This window comes from Cetorhinus maximus, chromosome 19, assembly GCF_964194155.1.
Source record: "Cetorhinus maximus chromosome 19, sCetMax3.hap1.1, whole genome shotgun sequence".
NCBI lineage: Eukaryota > Metazoa > Chordata > Chondrichthyes > Lamniformes > Cetorhinidae > Cetorhinus > Cetorhinus maximus.
The window spans coordinates 46,926,830-46,945,470 of record NC_135897.1 but is presented as its reverse complement, the minus strand read 5'-3'; the positions used below and the strand labels follow the sequence as shown (position 1 = coordinate 46,945,470).

Here is an 18,641-nt window from a genome sequence, read left to right as displayed (position 1 = left end):
CCTGTGGCTGAGGAAATCCTCCCAGAGCCCAGTGTAGCCTTAGACCTTTCAGAAGAACCTCTGACATGGTCTTTGTTGCCAGACAGATCCAAAAAAATATCAAGAGCAACACCAGGAACTCATTGCATTCATCAACCTGACCAAAATATTTGACTTAGTAAATCGTGAAGTTCTATGGACTGTGCTCCTAATATTTGGATGTCCAAGAAATTTAATCACAATTCTACAATTGTTTCATGATGATATGACTGCAACTGTCAAACGCGTGCCTTCAAAATCCAGACTCTGGTCAATCAAGGCTGTGTGATAGAGACCGCACCCCCAGCACCCCATACAAGACTATAGTGCAATCACATCCTTCCAATAATGTGGATTCCAATAAAAAGGATGTGATTGCACTAGAGAGAGTGCTGAGGAGATTTACCAGGATGTTGCCTGGGCTGGACAGTTTTAGTTATGAGGAGAGATTGTGTAGACTGGGGTTATTTTCCTTGGAGCAGAGGAGATTAAGGGGGGGACATGACTGAGGTGTATAAAATTATGAGGGGCAAAGATAGGGTAGACAGGAAGGAACTTTTCCCCTTGGTGGAGGGATCAATAACCAGGGGGCATAAATTTATGGTAAGGGGCAGGAGGTTTAGAGGGGATGTGAGGAAGAATTTTTTCACCCAGAGGGTGGTGGGAATCTGGAACTCACTGCCTGAAAGGGTGGTAGAGGCAGAAACCCTCATAACATTTAAGAAGTGTTTGGATGTGCACTTGCGATGTCATGGCGTACAAGGCTATGGGCCTAGTGCTGGAAAATGGGATTAGGATAGTTAGGTACTTGTTTGACCAGTGCAGACTCGATGGGCCGAAGGGCCTATTTCTGTGCTGTAGACCTCTATGACTAAGACCTGAAACCCGGCACCAAGCTGACGGGCTGCAGTGCTATCTGCCTTCCTGTATGCATCAGAGACATGGACAACGTACAACAGACACCTTAAATCTATAGAGAAATATCACCAGCGATGCCGCTGCAAAATGCCTCAAATTCAATGGCAGGATAGGTGCTCCAATATCAGTGTCCTCTCTCAGGCCAGTATCAAGGTACTGGTTATGGCTAATCAGCTACATTAGGTGGGCCACATCGTCCGCATGCCCGACATGGCCTTCCAAAGCAAGTTGCGTACTCCAAGCTTCGTCACGGCAAGCAGTTACTAGGAGGGCAGAGGAAACGTTTCAGGGACGTCCTCAAAGCCTCCCTGGAAAAAGTGCAACATCCCCATCGATGTGCGTGTAGTCTTGAGCAACAGGTTCTCAAACTGGAGAAGGAGCATCTGTGAATGTCTTCCACAGATCCACATGGAGGCCAAGTGCCAACAGCGGAAGGATCGTACCAAAATCTGAGCATCCCACCCACTCGTGTCATCAAACACAACCTATGGCAGAATGTGTGGATCCAGCATTGGACTTTTTAGTCGCCTCAGGACCCACAACTCCAGAGTGGAAGAAAGTCATTCTTGGTCCTGAGGGACTGCCGAAGAAGGAGAAAATACTATTTACAATCTACCTGATGGTGGCTATTTGCTTCATCAAAGATAACTGCCCCCTCTGAGAGAGATACTGCACATGTCACCAGTATTTGAAATTTGATTGCCTCTAGAATATTGATTTTTTTTTTTCCCCCTATCTCCTGTTCTTATTCCTGAAAGCAAAGTGCTGGTGCCTATGACACATTCTTGAGCAGTTAGTTGAGAGCAGACCAGTCAACCACACTAATTAACCTCTCGTTTGGAAATTTATTCTCTGCAGACAAGCCATGGCATGTCTACAAGAATTGTCATCAGCAGAATAGATATTAATATTAGTTGGCTATCTGCGGCAAGATGCTGAATTGTTTAGCATTCCTGATCATCTTGGATAAAAGTCAGGGATGTGACAATAGAGCATTATTGTATCAGTTTGAAATGGTCTTTGCATTGAGCATTGCTGAGAAAAGAGACCTGCTGTCAAATCTTTTTGCCTTGCACTCATTAGGGCAGACACAAGAGTGTCAAAGGGAGCAACAGTTTATACTGCATGAGAAAAGGGTGTTGATTAGTTGGCTCTGGTCGAGATGCTGCCATGGAGAATGCACCAGGGAGCTATTGTCCCCTATGCTTTTGTTTAATTCAAAAAAGGGCACAATGTCTGGACATGCTCCTTTTGCTTGCAAAGGACAGGTCCCTGCGTATGAGTATATGTAGCTTCTAGCAAGCATAAGTGAGCTACATTGCGAGACCAAATGATGGTCTTAAATTGAGTGTTAGTGTAACTCTTAGCATATTCAGGATTGTTCAGCAAATGCTGTCCACTTGTGGAACCAAACCTAACATTAGACATTATAGTCTGAGTTTTGAAAGCTGGTGGGGTACAGTCAGTACGCTGCCTGTTGCGAACAGCCAAAGGGACATGCTGTTTGATACAATCCGTAAGTCGTTGGGACATATGGCAATTAATGCCTCAACCAATATAATAGCTACAACTAATTTGTTATATCATTCTGGCATTTCATTTATGTTATGTGATAAAGATGGTAAACTGTATACTGTCTGGCACTCTGGTAATTACTTTGAGCTAACACAATAATGGCACTGGCAGTAATCTTAATGGAAATGTAATTTTCCAGGATGTTTTTGTTTGAGATGGGAAGGAAATCTTTGTCACCCCAACAGTCAAACAAAGGGAAACAATAATAGTCTGGGGATGAGGTTTTTGTCCAAAGCCTTCAGCCAGAATAAATGACGTGAGATGCTTTGGTCATATGATATCCTATGCAAGAGACATACATGTTATTGAAGTTTATTATCTCACTTTGCCACCAAATTGGGGGGAAGCGTTCTCTTTTCTCATTATGAAATCTGTAACAATCTTGAATAAAATAAATCAATAAAGATCTGGCACAATATTGATGTCTTCTGGCTGATATGACAACTCAGCAGTATTTATATCTTGATGTCACACATAGATCTTTCCATTTAACTATAAATAATTTGAAAAATAATATATTTGTAATAAAATTGTTATATGGATAAACTGTTGAAAGCATCCTTCATGCAGATAATTAATTCACTTATTGTGCAAGAAGGTAAGATTGACAAAATTGGTTTTTGAAGCAGCCAAATATATGCAACGATGGTGCTGTAATGTTCATCGGTCACCCATATTGAAATCAAGCAAATTATTAATTTTGAATTACTGGTGGAAACTGTTTTTAATTGCATGTAAAAGTTCAAATATTAGATGCCTCTAAGACACAGTTGCAGTTTACAGATCCATGCTATGAACTCTCTAAAGTTGTGAAACTCTACTATTTAGCTGGGAGAAACTTAACTAATCAATGGAGAATTTGTAAGTTTTGAGTACTTCGAAGTATTTTGTTTTAAAATGACCACTATTTCATTTTGGATTCTTCCATGCTGAAAATGTTTAAGCATCTTTAAACTTTACTCCTCTCTGAACCACAGCACTGAACATCTGACCTCAGAATCTGCTATGTTGAGCAATTGGACTTGTATGCTTGACATGAAGCTAAATTAAATGAGTGTTCATATTACCAATATAATTTATTTTGTATTTCATGAGTATAATTCTCCAGTTAGCTACTAAACAGCATTACCATGCAAAATGTCATTTGTGATGGTATTAATAACGTTATTAAGCAAAATAAGGATTTTTGATTTCCATAACAGGGCCAACTTGTCAATGGTTATGTTATGCCATTTTTAATATTTAGCTGACAGATGTGATTTCCACCTTTTCAATTTGTTGACATCCCTTTCCCTTCCCTTCCCTGTCCGTCCCAGCACCTCAGATGGTCACAACGCCTCACACTACCCAATAGTGTTAGCATGGATTTACCCTTTACCCTGGAGATTGTCTCCAGCGCCTATTGGACTGAGGCCTTCCGAAGCGTAATGGCTATCAGAGCATACATATCTATTACTATATGAGCTGCCGATTCACCTGCTGTGTCATGAATGCTATGTGATTTCAGATACAGAACCTTTAATCCAGTATTTTTACTACTTTTGTAACCTCTATCTGCTGGTGCACTCTTAGGTTTGTACACTCTGTCCCTTCCTGCCACACCTGTATTATTTCCCTTATTGCTACCTTGCTCTCTTGCCTTTTCTTCTCAACTTAATTTACGACTTCTTCTCAATCCTGATCCCTCGCCCCCACTATTTAGTTTAAAGCCCTCTCTACGGCCCTGTTTATACAACCTGATAGAACACTGGTCCCACCACAGTTCATGAAGACCATCCTGATGGTACACTTCCCACTTTCCCCATTACTGGTGCCAGTGCCCCACGAACCAAAATTCATTTCTCCCACACCAATCTTTGAGCCATACGTTTAACTCTAACCTTATTTACCCTATGTCGATTTGCCTGTGGCTCGGGTAATAATCCAGAGATTATTACCTTTGAGGCCCTCCTTTTTAATTTAGCCCCTAGTTGCTCATACTCCCTCAGTAGAACCTCTTTCTTTGCTTTACCTATGTTGTTGGCAGCCATGTGGACCACGACCACTGGATCCTCCCCATCCCGCTGCAAGTTCCTCTCCAGAGCAGATGTCCCGAACCCTGGCACTGGGCAGGCAACACAGCCGCCTGGCTCTTGCTCTAGGTTGCAGAGAACTGTGTCTATCCCCTCCCCCCGACAATGCTGTATCCCCTACTACCACTATATTCCTGTTAACTCCCCCTGCTTGAATGGCTTCCTGTACCATGGTGTCATGATCAGTTTGCTCATCCACTTTCATCCATGCAGGTTGCAAGAACCTGGAATCTGTTAGACAATTGCAAAGTCTGAGGCTCCTCCACTTCTACATTCTAGGTCCCCATACCTGCGTCACTTGTAGTCACACCCTCCTGTCCAAGACCATGGACCTTTTTAGAATTATACAATATACTAACTGATACAGATGAAGTAGATCCATAGCAATAAAGATAAGCCAAAATGTTCAAATATTCATGACAGTCTTTTCGTGAAATGAGTGACCTGCACTTGGAATAGTATTCTGGGTAGTGTATTGGACATGAAAATCTTAAACTCAATCAAGATACAAGTAACTGATGTGACTGTTAATTTTTTCATACCTGAATTGTTGAGTTAAGAAAAGCCAAACAGCTTCTTTTATCTGTGTTTATTTTGTCTTTTTCTCAGAAGAATAACTGCTTCATTTCCCTGATGTTTTAGAGGATGGGTTCTTGCGTGCAGTAAGTCATCCTTATCCTATCAATGGGCTTGCGTGTCTTTAGTCCAGAAGCCAAAAATAGGTTTCTTTCCTTTGGTGCCCAAAATTATAACAATATGTCATTAAAAAAACAGATTTCAACTTTGTAGAAGTGTTTTGTCCTGAGAATTACTACTTTTTCCCCCTGCAACATTTACTACAACACTCCACCCTGTTCTCTTGCCCACATGTCTGTCCTTGGCTTGCTGCATTGTTCCAGTGAAGCCCAACGCAAACTGGAGGAACAGCACCTCATCTTCCGACTAGGCACTTTACAGCCTTCCGGGCTGAATATTGAATTCAACAGCTTTAGATCTTAAACTCCCCCTCCCCCCATCCCCACCCCGTTTCTTCCCCCTCCCTTTTTTTTTCAATAATTTATATAGATTCTTCTTTTCCCACCTATTTCCATTATTTTTAAATCTACAACGAATACTTTGTTAGTCTTTCCACCCCACCCCCACTAGAGCTGTACCTTGAGTATCCTGCCATCCATTCTTAATTAGCACTTTTCTTAGATAATATCACCACCTTCAACACCTCTTTGATCCTTTTGTCTGTGACATCTTTTGATTATCTGCTCCTATCATTGCTTGCTTATCCCCACAACCACCCCACCCTCAACTTCTGTCTCCCCCCGCCCCCCACCTTAGACCAGCTTATATTTCACCTCACTCCTAACTATACTTCAGTTCTGCCGAAGGGTCATGAGGACTCGAAACGTCAACTGTAATCTTCTCCACCGATGCTGCCAGACCTGCTGAGTTTTTCCAGGTAATTCTGTTTTTGTTTTGGATTTCCAGCATCCGCAGTAGCTTTTAGCTTTTTGTTTTTAACATTTACTACTTGTTTGTTCCGATATAGGTTGGATGTAATTTCCAAAAGGAGCTCATATTTATAACAAAGGACTTTGCAATCCTTTTTTAAAAATGTTGGTAGGTGCTCTGTATGTTTTTGCAATAAATTTTTCTTCTTAGTACATTTTCCACCCACTGTCTAATTTAATCATCACTTGTTTTTCAACTGCATGCAACATAATTAAATGCCCAACAAACGAATCACTTGAAACACTGAAGACTTAAGTAGAATTAATTGTCCGCAGCATAATGTGGATTGATATTGTTACATAGTTAGCACATTGTGAAATTTTCTGTAGCAGTATTTTATTTTATGAATTGAACTATTGCCAGCATTTTGGTTGTCATTCTCCACGTTCAGTGTCCTTCAAAGAAAGGATTGTTTGAAATGAAAATACTAACATCTTAAAATCACAGAAAATATCAAGCAAAGTTTTCATTGGTGAAAACGAATGTCTCAGAATAGGCAGAAGTATTTTTTTTCTTTGCTCAGGTTTACAGTTTAAACTTAGGAGCTACTATCAGGTCTTTGAAAATGGTAAAGGCAATCTATCCATTCAGAATTTTTCAGATCGCATTATACTTTCAGTCATAATGTCTAGAATATTACAATACTTTTTGGATCACTTAACTCTGATAATTCGATGTGAAGTTTAAGATAATAGTTTTTGAGGAGCATGTGAACAAAATAGTGGAACACTACCATTTACTGAGAGGAAAATACATTGATAGTATAGTTAACTTGATCTACAGAATGTGGAATTAGATATTAAAATTTGCATGCTGATTTCGTCATTTTGAATTCACTTTCAGGGCATTTCAAGTTGTTATATTTTTCTCTCTCTCTTCTAATCTGCATAGTTGCATTAGCCTAAATACTACTATGAAAATACTTAAGGTGCACAAAACCCTAAGAACAAAAGAAATATGTTCAACAAAGGATGAGCAGTAGAATTTTACAAGTATATTTGAAGAACTTTTGCATTCTGTATGCTGTGCAATAGCTCTTGTCCCAAGGAATGAATTTCAAGTTTTAGAGGAGGGAATACAGTGCCAGGAAGCAATGGGATATAGATTTATACACAGATGGCACAGGAGTTTGGAGTCTGGAACAAACTTCCTGAAAGGGTGGTGGAGGCAGGTTTGATCGAGGTATTCAAAAGGGAATTGGATTGCTACCTGAAAAGAGAGAATGTGCAAGGTTATGGGGATAAGATGGGAGTGGGATTAGGTGGAATGCTCTTTCAGAGAGCCAGTGCAGACTCGATGGGCCAAATGGCCTCTTTCTGCACTGTAAAGATACTGTGATTCTGGAATTGACTGCCTGTTATACACGTATTGAGATTTTTCTAAATTGTGAGAAGATGTTTAATGGGTGACCAGTCCAATATCACCAGTTTTTCAGCATTGCCAAAAGTTCAAGTTACATCCACAGTGTGTTACTGATTCGTTTTGTGCTGGTGTGGGAGGGAACAACTGTACTTCTTTAAAAGGAAGTAAAATTTGCCCTATCTGATTTTAAGCACTTCTTGGGGGCTAGTTATAGATCAGTATCAGCATGTATGATGGAGGGAGATCCATAGAGAGAAAACCAAAAGTTAGGACCTTCTTATCCCCTTTCCTATTGTTTAGGCTTTATTTTTAAGTTAACATGGATCTCAAAAAGCATTGTACAATCATGGAACGATAAGTGAATTTCTCTGATCTAAGCCACTTAAGGAAATATTTTCTACCTTCCATTAGTTTCCTCCTAAGTTATTGAAAATATCCTGCACCTTTCAGAACTCAACAATTCCAGTTCCTCTGATGACTTATTCAGTTAAATCAATGAGTTGTGAGCCAGCAGACTCAAATTCTCAAGGAAAATGTTCAAATGTTGAGGGATGCTTGTTCTAATTGAAAAGCCTGCGTACACTTGTTATCTTGCCACGCACATAAAGAATGAAAGATGATCACACATGTGGGGCTGTACCCCAATAAAGGAGTCTTCAGGAGAGATAGAGGAGAAAAAGTACATATGAAGAAATCAGCATGTTTCATATGACTTGTTTTGTCTCTAGTAGCTGCAAACCTGGTATTGACCTCATTGTGTAGTCACCAGTAATCTGTATGCATGTAGTAATTACTATTGCATGTTGACCTCCAACAACCTAGTCCTGATTTTTCTTTACTGGCACTAAGCGGATTACAGAAGAAAGCTTAAAAACCCCAGGGGCAAAAGTCAACAGCTTTCTGGTCAATTCTTCTTAATTTATTTTAGAATGAATGGCATATAATTGTGCATCTTTCAAAAATCTGAAAGGATAAATTGTGTTTACTACTTTGAAACCTGGCAGTATCTATAAAAAACTTAACTGCAAATAAGACCATCAAAATATATTCTTGTTTTCTTTGAAATCATCAATTAATTCTAAGAGATTAACAAGTAGTGCTAATTTTGCCAGATTGATAAAGTGCTAATGTTATTCACATTTCCTGAGTCACTTACATAATTATTTACCCGGGCAGGTGTAGAGAGCAGAATAGTGGCATGAGCAGAAAATTATAAATCATTTTATAAATAGGTGCACAGAGTACTAAAGCAAGGAAGTTATGATAAACCTATATAAAAACACTGGTTCGACCTCAACTGGTGTACTGTCTCCAGTTCTTGGCACCACACTTTAGGAAGGATATGAAGGCTTTAGAGAGGGTGCAGAAAAGATTCATGAAAATGGTTTCAGGGATGAGGAACTTTAGTTACTCTGGATAAACTGGGGCTGCTTTCCTTAGAGAAGAGGAGATTTGATAGAGGTGTTCAAAAACATGAGCAGAGGAGATAGGGAGAAAGTGTTTCCATTGGCTGAAGGATCGAGTATCAGAAGATTTAAGGTGATTGGCAAAAGAAGCAAAGGTGATATGGGGGAAAAACCTTTTACGTAGCGAGTGGTTAGAATCTGGAATGCACAGCCTGGTAAATGTGGTGAATGATGATTCAATTAAGGCCTTTAAAAGAGAATTTACTAAAGGGAAAAGGGCAGTGCGAGTTGTTTCTGAGAGCTGGCACGGAATTGACGGGCTGAATGGCCTTTTTCTGTGTTCTAACCATTCTATGACTCTGTGTGCTGGTGAAATTCAAAAATACTGGGTAATTAAAAGAAAATGGTCTAATGTGACAAAAATTCTGAAAATCTTTAAGAGGACTCAAAATGTATGAAAGTGTCAGCTGTGGCTCAGTTGATAGTCTATCAACTGAGACAGAAGGTTGTGGGTTCAAGTTCCACTCCAGAAACAAAAATCAAGGCTGACACTCCAAAGCTGCACTGTTGGTGGTGTTACTTTTTAGATGAGTTGTTAAACTGCAGCCCTGTCTGTCCCCTCAGATGTAGAAGGTCCCATAGCACTTTGGGGATTACTCCCCTGCTCTTCATCAGTGTCCTGGCCAATATTTATTGCTCAATCAATGTCACATAAACAGATTATCTGGTCATTATCACACTATTGTTTATGGGAGCTTCCTGTGTGCTAATTGGCTGCCGCTTTTCCTAAATTACAGCAATGACAACACTTTTCAAAAAAAACTTGATCTACTGTAAAGCACTTTGGGGCATCCTGTAGTCATGGAAGATGCTATATTAATGCAAACCTTTCTCTTTATCTCAACAATTAGTAGCCCTTGGTAAAGCTAAAGAAGCAGAAGATTAAGAAGCGAGAGAAAAACTAAAGGGAAAGGAAACCCAATATATAGGCCTGATTCTGCAGGTAAGTAATGGAGCAGCCCAGCACCTGCTTAATACTGAAGTGGAGGTAATGCTCTATATGGTAGTTGCAAAGAGGAATTGTGCTACTGCCCCATAAACACTGCAGCATGCCCGGAAGGAGGTGGTGGCAGGCTAAAGCTACAACTGAGCAGTTTTGTCACTGGCTGTTATTGGTGTGTATCAACTTTGTTTCTAGAACCATAGAATTGTACAGCACAGAAGGCGGCTATCTGGCCCATTGTACCTGTGCCACCTCTTTTAAAAGAGCCCTTCAATTTGCCCCACTCCCCTGCTCTTTCTACATACCCCTGCAATTTTTTTTCCTTCAGGGGAAGGTGGTGGCATAGTATTCCAGAGACTCAGAGTTGTGCTCTGAGGACCTGGGTTCGAATCCCACCACAGCAGATAATTCAATAAAAATTTGGAATTAAAAGTCCGATGATGACCACAAAACCATTATCAATTGTCGTAAAAACCCACCTGATTCACTAATACCCTTTAGGGAAGCAAATCTGCTGTACTTATTTGGTCTGGCCTACATGTGACTCCAGACCCACAGCAATGTGGCTGACTCTTAACTGCCCTCTGAACAAGGGCAATTAGAGATGGGCAATGAATGCTGGCCGAACCAGCAACGCCCAATTCCCATGACCGAATAATTTAAAATTCTCCAACTCCCTTTGAAAGTTACTGTTAAATCTGCTTCAGCCACCTTACAGGCATGCATTCTAGATCATAACTCACTGCATTATTTTTTTCATGTCACCTCTGCTCAATGTGACATTGCAAGTTTAGTTACATTAGAACAAAAGAAATAGGAACAGTAGACCATTCGGCCCCTCGAGCCTGCTCCACCATTCAATAAGATCACGGCTGATCTGCTTGTGTTTCGATTTCCATATTCCCATCTAACCCCATGATTCCCATGCCTAACTAGAATCTATCTACCTCTACCTTAAAAATATTCAATGAACCCGCGTCCACCACCACCTGAGGCAGAGAGTTCCGAAGTTGCACGATCCTCTGAGGGAAAAAATTCTCCTCATCCCTGTCCTAAAAGGGTGTCCCCTAATTTTAAAACAGCATCCCCTAGTTCTGGATTCACCCACAAGAGGAAACATCCTTTCGACATCCACCTTGTTAAGGCCGTTCAGGATCTTGTATACTTCAATCAAATCAAATCTCTTCTAAACTCCAGTGGAAGTAAGCCCAGTCTGTTCAACCTTTTGGTTGACAGTTTGGTTGGTTGTCTGGCTGATTATTACATCCAAAAGTTTTCTTTTGTGCACTACCAGTTAAAGTGTAACACACTGTGATTGAGTTACTTTTGAAGAACTATTCTGCACAATTGTTATGAAGCCTTCACACATGTCCATGACGTTGGGCTTGCTTTTACAACCTACCTTCAGAGTTGGATCCTTTGCACCATATGCCCAAAACGAGGCATATTCACCTCTGTCTGCAGAGGCGGATACAAAACACCTCTCATGAAGCCTAACTTGCCTAACGTTCCCTTGTTGGCCCTCAGATAGGGGATTCCCTGTGGGAAACTCATTGAGACAATTTATAGTGCTGGGGACCAAAGAAAAAGAATTGACAAAGGCTTGTGGGAACCGAAGTGCCAGCAGAGAAAGAAGAGTTTTTCTTTGGACCTTTTAAATTTGCTTCATTTTACTACAGGACAGTTAGCAAACTCTGGTTGTTGATTTATATGCATGATTGCAACAAGTGATGTGTGCCTTAAATCCAATGAAGATAGGCCAGAAAATGATTCTGAAGATGCTATAGCAGCAATTCTGTTACTGTCAAATAATTTGCAAACACCTGTTTCAGTTTAAGCTTTCCAGCTTTGAATTATGCATCATGTGCAAAAAGGGTGGAGGCCTGGTGTTGTGGGGCTCCACTCCTAGTTCTATGCTGTAAAGCCCAGTAATTATAGGCTGAGGAAGATTAGCCTCACTGGCTTTTACCTTGAAATGATGGCAGAAGTCACACTAGAAATATTTTACAAAAGGTACAAAGTGCAGCCCACCTCCTTTGTTATATTCTAGCCACAAATCAATGACCTAAGTAGAAAAAAATAATTCCTCCTATGCTTCTAAGGAGGAAACAGGGAGAAATGTTATCCAATATTTATAAATCGTTCAAATGATCCATATTCATAGCAGTCAGTAAAATAAGCAGGTGCACACAGTGTGATTTTTTATTAAAATTAAATGTGTCCCCATATTCTATCTTTTTATTGTCTTTGTGGTAATATTTCATTAGATGTGATAAAGCTTTAATATATTTAACTGGAGCAGCTACATTTCCTGATAAATGTCCCTGAAAGATATCCGATTAGTGATATTATAAGTAAGTGCCTTTAAATTTGTTTTTGCATGCAGTGTTCTTATATAAAATAAATGTAAATAGAGAGTTCCTTTGTATGTCACAGAAGACAAAGTAAACATTATGCACAATTGAACAGCTGGTGAAGATTATATTTTAATTTGCTTTATTTTATGATTATTCATAAAATGGTGTTTATTACCAAGTTGGCTCTGTTCTTATCTATTAATTGTAGCCAGAAAACCAAGTGCAGTGGCTTCTCTTCATGCTCCTGGACCATTACCTCAGGTCTCCCACAAGGATCTATCATTTTCCCCTTCCTATTTCTCATCTACACGCTGTCCCTCGGCACCACCATCCAAAAATAGATCATCAGTTTTCACATTTACTATGATGACACCCAGCTCTACCTCACCACCACTTTTCACGACTCATGCACTGCCGCTAAATTGTCAGACTGCTTGTCTGACACCCAGTACTGGATGAACAGTAATGTTCTCCAATTAAACATTCAGTTTCTACATTCCCTAGCTACTGAAACCATGCCTCTTCCTGGCAACAGTCTGAGAGCAAACCAGACTGTTTGTTTGCGACTTTGATGTCGTATTTAACCCTAAAATGAGCTTCTGATCACACATCTGTGCCATCACTAAGACCGACTATTTCCAGCTCCATAACATCGCCTGACTCCGTCCCAGCCTCAATTCATCTGCAGCCGAAACCCTAATTCATAACTGCACTACCTCTAGACTTGTTTATTCAAAGCACTCCTTGCTGGTCTCCCATATTCTATCCTCTAAACTTGAGGTCATCCAAAACACTGCTGCCTCTGTCTTATCTCGCACCAAGTCCTATTCCCCTATCACCCCTGTGCTTACTGACCTACATTGTCTTCTGGTTAAGCAATATTTCAGTTTTTAAATTCTAATCCTTGTTTTCAAATCCTTTCATGGCCTTTCTCTCTCTCTAATCTCCTCCAGCCCCACACCCTCTGAGATATACATGCTTTTCTAATTCTGGTCCTTGAGCATTCCCGATTTTAATTACTCCACTATTGATGACTGCGCCTTAAGTTGCCTAGGCCCTAAACTCTGGAATTCCAACCTTACGCCACTTTGTCTCTCTACCTCTCTTTCCTCATTTAAAAAGATCTTTAAACCCAGCTTTTTGACCAAGCTTTTGGCCATCTGCTCTAATATTATCTTGTTTGACTCAGTGTCAAATTTTGCTTTAAAACACTCCTGTGAAGTGCTTTACTATGTTAAAGGCGCTCTATGAATATAAGTTGTTGCTTTTGTTGTTGGAGTGGTAGATCTAAACATGATTAGTGCACGTGTGGAATTTGACCCTGTGCAGAACGGCAACTTGACCCTGTGCAGAACAGCAACATGTGGATGAGGAACAGGTATGACTGCTCTTGAGGGATTCTGGAGGGAATAGTGGGAAGAGATGGCATTGTTGCAAATACTGTGGATAGGTAGGAGTGGAATCAAGCAAGGGAATCTCACTGAGTTGTACCACAGGGGGGAGATGTTGGATGAAGATGGGGTGGCTGACTATGTCAAAGGCTGTAGAAGGGAGGTGGGAAAATACACCACAGTCACTAGAGGATGTCATTTGTGATTTTGATTAGGGTCGTTGCTGTATCCCTCTACCAGAGGTCATTTGTCATCTATTAACTTAAACACAGGGCAAAGTTGAGCCTAGTTCTGCCCAAATACTGGTATTTCCGAACAGGATTCACCTGATAGCAATCAGGAACAGGAACTTTGTTTCACGTGTACATTTTTTTTGTCCTATTCCTCACCCAGCATTCCAGCCCAGGCCCTAATGCAGTCCATGCAAGAAATATCTGGGCCTTTCTGACTTGCAGGGCTTAAGGCTAAAAACAAAAAGATAAAAACAAAAAACTGCGGAAGTTGGAAATCCAAAACAAAAACAGAAAAAGAAATACCTGGAAAAACTCAGGAGGTCTGGCAGCATCGGCGGAGAAGAGAAGTGTTGACGTTTTGAGTCCTCATGACCCTTCAACAGAACTGAGTAAAATTAGGAGAGGGGTGAAATATAAGCTGGTTTAAGGTGGGGGGGTGGGTGTGGTTGTAGGGACAAGCAAGCAGTGATAGGAGCAGATAATCAAAAGATGTCACAGACAAAAGAGCAAAGAGGTGTTGACGGTGGTGATATTATCTAAACAAACGTGCTAATTAAGAATGGATGGCAGGACACACAAGGTACAGCTCTAGTGGGGGTGGGGTGGAAAGACTAACAGGGCATAAAAGGTATAGATTTAAAAATAATGAAAATAGGTGGGAAAAGAAAAATCTATATAAATTATTGGAAAAAACAAAAGGAAGGGGGAAGAAACGGAAAGGGGGTGGAGATGGAGGAGGGAGTTCAAGATCTAAAGTTGTTGAATTCAATATTCAGTCCGGAAGGCTGTAAAGTGCCTAGTCGGAAGATGAGGTGCTGTTCCACCAGTTTGCGTTGGGCTTCACTGGAACAATGCAGCAAGCCAAGGACAGACATGTGGGCAAGAGAGCAGGGTGGTGTGATAAAATGGCAAGCGACAGGGAGGTTTGGGTCTTTCTTGCGGACAGACCACAGGTGTTCTGCAAAGCGGTCGCCCAGTTTACGTTTGGTCTCTCCAATGTAGAGGAGACCGCATTGGGAGCAACGAATGCAGTAGTCTAAGTTTAAGGCTGCCTTGCTTGAAGGAAAAAAAGGAAGAAAAATTGGTGCTGCTTTGGTTGCAACAGAGAATATTACAGGGTGAGTTGATAGATATTTAAAAATATGAAGGGACAGGACTGTTAGGTAGAATCTTACTGTTAGAGGAAACAGATTAAATGACATTTAGAAAAGAGCATTGGAAAAACTTTTACACACAGCATTGAGACATTCTGAGATGTAGTAACAAAGTTATCGATTGAAGCTGATACCATGGCTTGGATTTTCAATCCTGAGGCAGGTGTGCAGATTTGGGAAATTTCCCGACTTGGCAGAAACTGCCGTGAATGACTGGATTTTCGCTGTAGGGGGTGGGGGGCAGGATGGAACTGGGCCCGCCAAGCCCGGAAGCATTAGTGAAATGGAGGCGGGTCCTGTGACTCTGGTGCAGTATAAAAGGCCAACCTGTAAGGGGCTCCTGCTATGAGGAAGGAAGTGAAGACTTCGATCAAGACTCAAGTGAGCACTAAACTGTAGTAGTTGTCCAACTGGTTGCTGACACTGGAAGAGATGGCCTATCATGGGCCTTCCATAGGAAAATATAGACATTGCTGCTGCCTACTTACCTATGAAGGAGCACACTCCACAAAGTTAGGGCTGGAAAAGCTTCACAAGATGCAGCCCATGGAGATGACAGTTTCTTGGCACTGTCAACTGCATTAACTCAGATTACCATAATGCCTCAGGGGATGACTGCTAGACACCACATGCAGAATCTTTGCCCTTCCACCTACCCCCTTTCCACCCATCTCTGAGGCCATGCAACTGAGCCTTGGTTCACAGCTGCAAACTGTCATGGCAGACCGGTGTGACTCAGCAGGAGCAGGCCAGTGGGGTAGTTTGTGTTCAGGAGCACAGCTTGCTATCTTGGAGCGACAGGAACAGATGCCAGGCCAGCCTGCATTTATGCAGACCATTGCTGAGCCAGAATGTCACAAAGGAGGCCAAGTGGGGAAGTAGTGGGTGGGGCGGTGCCTCACTTCAGCGACCAGGACCTCGAGTTCCTGGCTGAGAAGGTACAGCGATGCCGGCGCACATTGTACCTGAATGACTGACAGAACTTGCCCACAGTCAACAAGAGGGCATGGCAGAAGCCTCTGCATGACCACAACAGGGAACCATGGCAGACCTTGGATACAGTGCAGGAAGAGATTCCAGAACCTGCTGCGCTCTGGTAAGGTGAGTTGTTCATCAGAAGCGCACAGGTCCAAGTGATAGTTCACATCTGAATGCTACATAAATGATGAGAGACCTGGCACATACCTCTCCTATATCATGAAGGCTTGTTTGTCCAAACCGCTCCTGTAAGCGTACACTGTAATGGGTAGAAATGTGAATGTTGATTGTGATGCACTGCCATATTCAAGAACTTGGCCCCTGGTGGCACTCTGTAATAGGGTTAAAACATCATCACTCTGTATATTGTATTTGCTAGACAAGAGGGCCCACAAGCCAGGAAGATAGTCTTGACTATGGGTGCATCTGCAAGGCTATGGGCAATAGGAAACGTTGGGGAGACTGCCATGGAGGTAGCTAGGGCGCCTGCCCAACTCATTCTCAGGGATGGAGAATCGCCTGCAGCAAGTGCTAAAGGTGGTGGTAGAGGCGTTTTGGAACATGGTGGTAATGGTGGAGGTGATCCTGTTAGTTCACTGAGCACAAGGGGACATTGGTATGAGAGGGAGTGCAGTTGTTGGGCTGCATGATAAGAGCACCATAATTCTGGCTAAAGGCAATGGCGTGTATCAGAGCGGTGTATCAGAGCATGCTCTCACAATGTAAAGGAGTACATCTCATTACCTCCTTTTGTGTTTCACACAGGTCCCAGACCCACTCGCTCATGCCCACCGGACTACCTCATCCCTCAGGCATCGGGAGGAGGAAGAACTGTCCAAGGAGTCAGCGTCACATCTGACTATCCCACTCTTCACCAACTCAGATACCAGTACATCCCTGAGGCAATGCAAGCTCACGCACTGTGAGTGGAGGAGTCCATCACTGTGATGAGCTCCTCAATGTCTCGGGGGCTCAACCACATGAGCTCTGGCCATGTGAGAATGGCCAATCTCATTAGACACATGCAGCATCCCTCAGAGTGGATGCAAGGGCAGCGTAACTCCCTGCAAAGGGTGCAGGGCTCATTCAGCACACTGGAACAGTCTGCTCAGAGTATGAGCATTGACATCCCTAGAATACATGAGGAGCTGCATTCCCTTAACAGGACAGTCGCACTGGTGGCACAGTGGTTGCTGGAATGGACGACTGCTGCATCCCAGCAGCCAGCCCCATTGAACTGAACTGAAGTCCAACCTAGGGTTGTGGAGGTTAGTGAGGAGGGGAAGGTTCTGAGAGTAGCTCAGCACCCTCATCATCTTCTAATTCCTCATCAACTCTGCCAGAGCCTCCATCTGCTCTACTTGTCCCAGTGAAAATGGCTGCCCCTGCAGAAATGCCGAGGCTGTAGTCTGAGGTAGGTCCCCAACTGGTCCCTGCATGACGAGGCCAGCCACCTTGCCATATAAAATGAGAGTTGAGCAGGCTGCCTCCACCTCCTCCAAGGCAACATGGGGGGCACAGTGTAGGAGCATTCACGAGCACAGGGATCCATGTCATCTTGAACACTGAGTTCACCATGGTTTCACTTCACATCACTTTGTTAACATCACAATTAAGTACATTGTAAATACACATCACTATTGTCTAAAATGGTGTGGTCTGTTTTGTACATTAATATCGTCCAATGAGAATGTTTATAGAATGAATGAGGTTCTTATCATTGGCACTGAAGACTGCATGCTGAAGTCCATCTTTCATCGAGACCATCAGGATTAATGGTGTGGCCATGCATGTCCTGCAGTGGAAGGCTGTTTTCTTCTTCAGACTTTTAGATAAGGTAGTAGTCCAAGGATTGCAGATTGAGTTGCACCTTGCAGCATTTCTTGTCCATCAATGATTGATCCTCCCTTTAAAGACAATGATCAGACTCAATGATCAAATCCAATTTGAGGTGTGCTTCAACCATGAGTGCTGATTCAAAGGCAGTCACCTGCACATGATTGTTACAGTGACTCAAATAGATTTCCACAGGTCAGGATGCCATGTATGCTCCAGAGAAACTTGTGTGGTTTCCCCACGTTTGAAGCCTTTGTCTTCTAGGTGGTAGAGGCTGTGGATTCGCAGGGAGCTGAGGTGTTTAGCAGTGTTGCATGTTGTACATGTTGCACACTCCTGAAACTGGATGTTGGTGATGGATAGATACTGTATAAGCTAGTTGAAGGGGTGGCGAACACACGTGTGGCAACACGCTGTGTAATGTGTGTTAACTGTAGTACTGTTGGCACATACAAACATATCTGAAGGTCATGGGTGTATAGTCATTCTTCCTACTGGCACTCTTGGCATAATGGGCATGGTTTGACTTGGCACAAGGCGTTTTCTCCAGTTCTATGATGGCACTAACATATATCTGCACGGTGCCAGTTGTGAAGGACTTCTCAAGGTATATTTGTACACTGTTGTGGCCAAAGGTTTTGATGGACATGGTTTCAGCCATGTTAATGGCACTGACTTTAATTATGTGTTGTTGGTTTTCTCTTTTGTTGGGGATGGGCATTTCCCCGAGGAACTGTGACTTACATGTTAAAGTTTAATTATGCTCACCAGGGACTGGCTTGTACTTGGTGACTTATCAAGAGCTGAGGAAAATCTGCTCTGTATTAAGAGG

The 18,641-nt window shown here is 42.1% G+C and overlaps 1 protein-coding gene across 1 annotated transcript in view; it reads left to right on the top strand.

The window, feature by feature from the left end:
* Positions 1–18,641, top strand: part of LOC144694189 (lysosomal amino acid transporter 1 homolog) — a 58,920-nt gene that overhangs the window by 4,458 nt on the left and 35,821 nt on the right. The window contains exon 2 of the mRNA XM_078564545.1: positions 9,772–9,860. The gene's annotated coding sequence lies outside the window, so the exon portion shown is untranslated. The remainder of the gene's footprint in view (positions 1–9,771; positions 9,861–18,641) is intronic.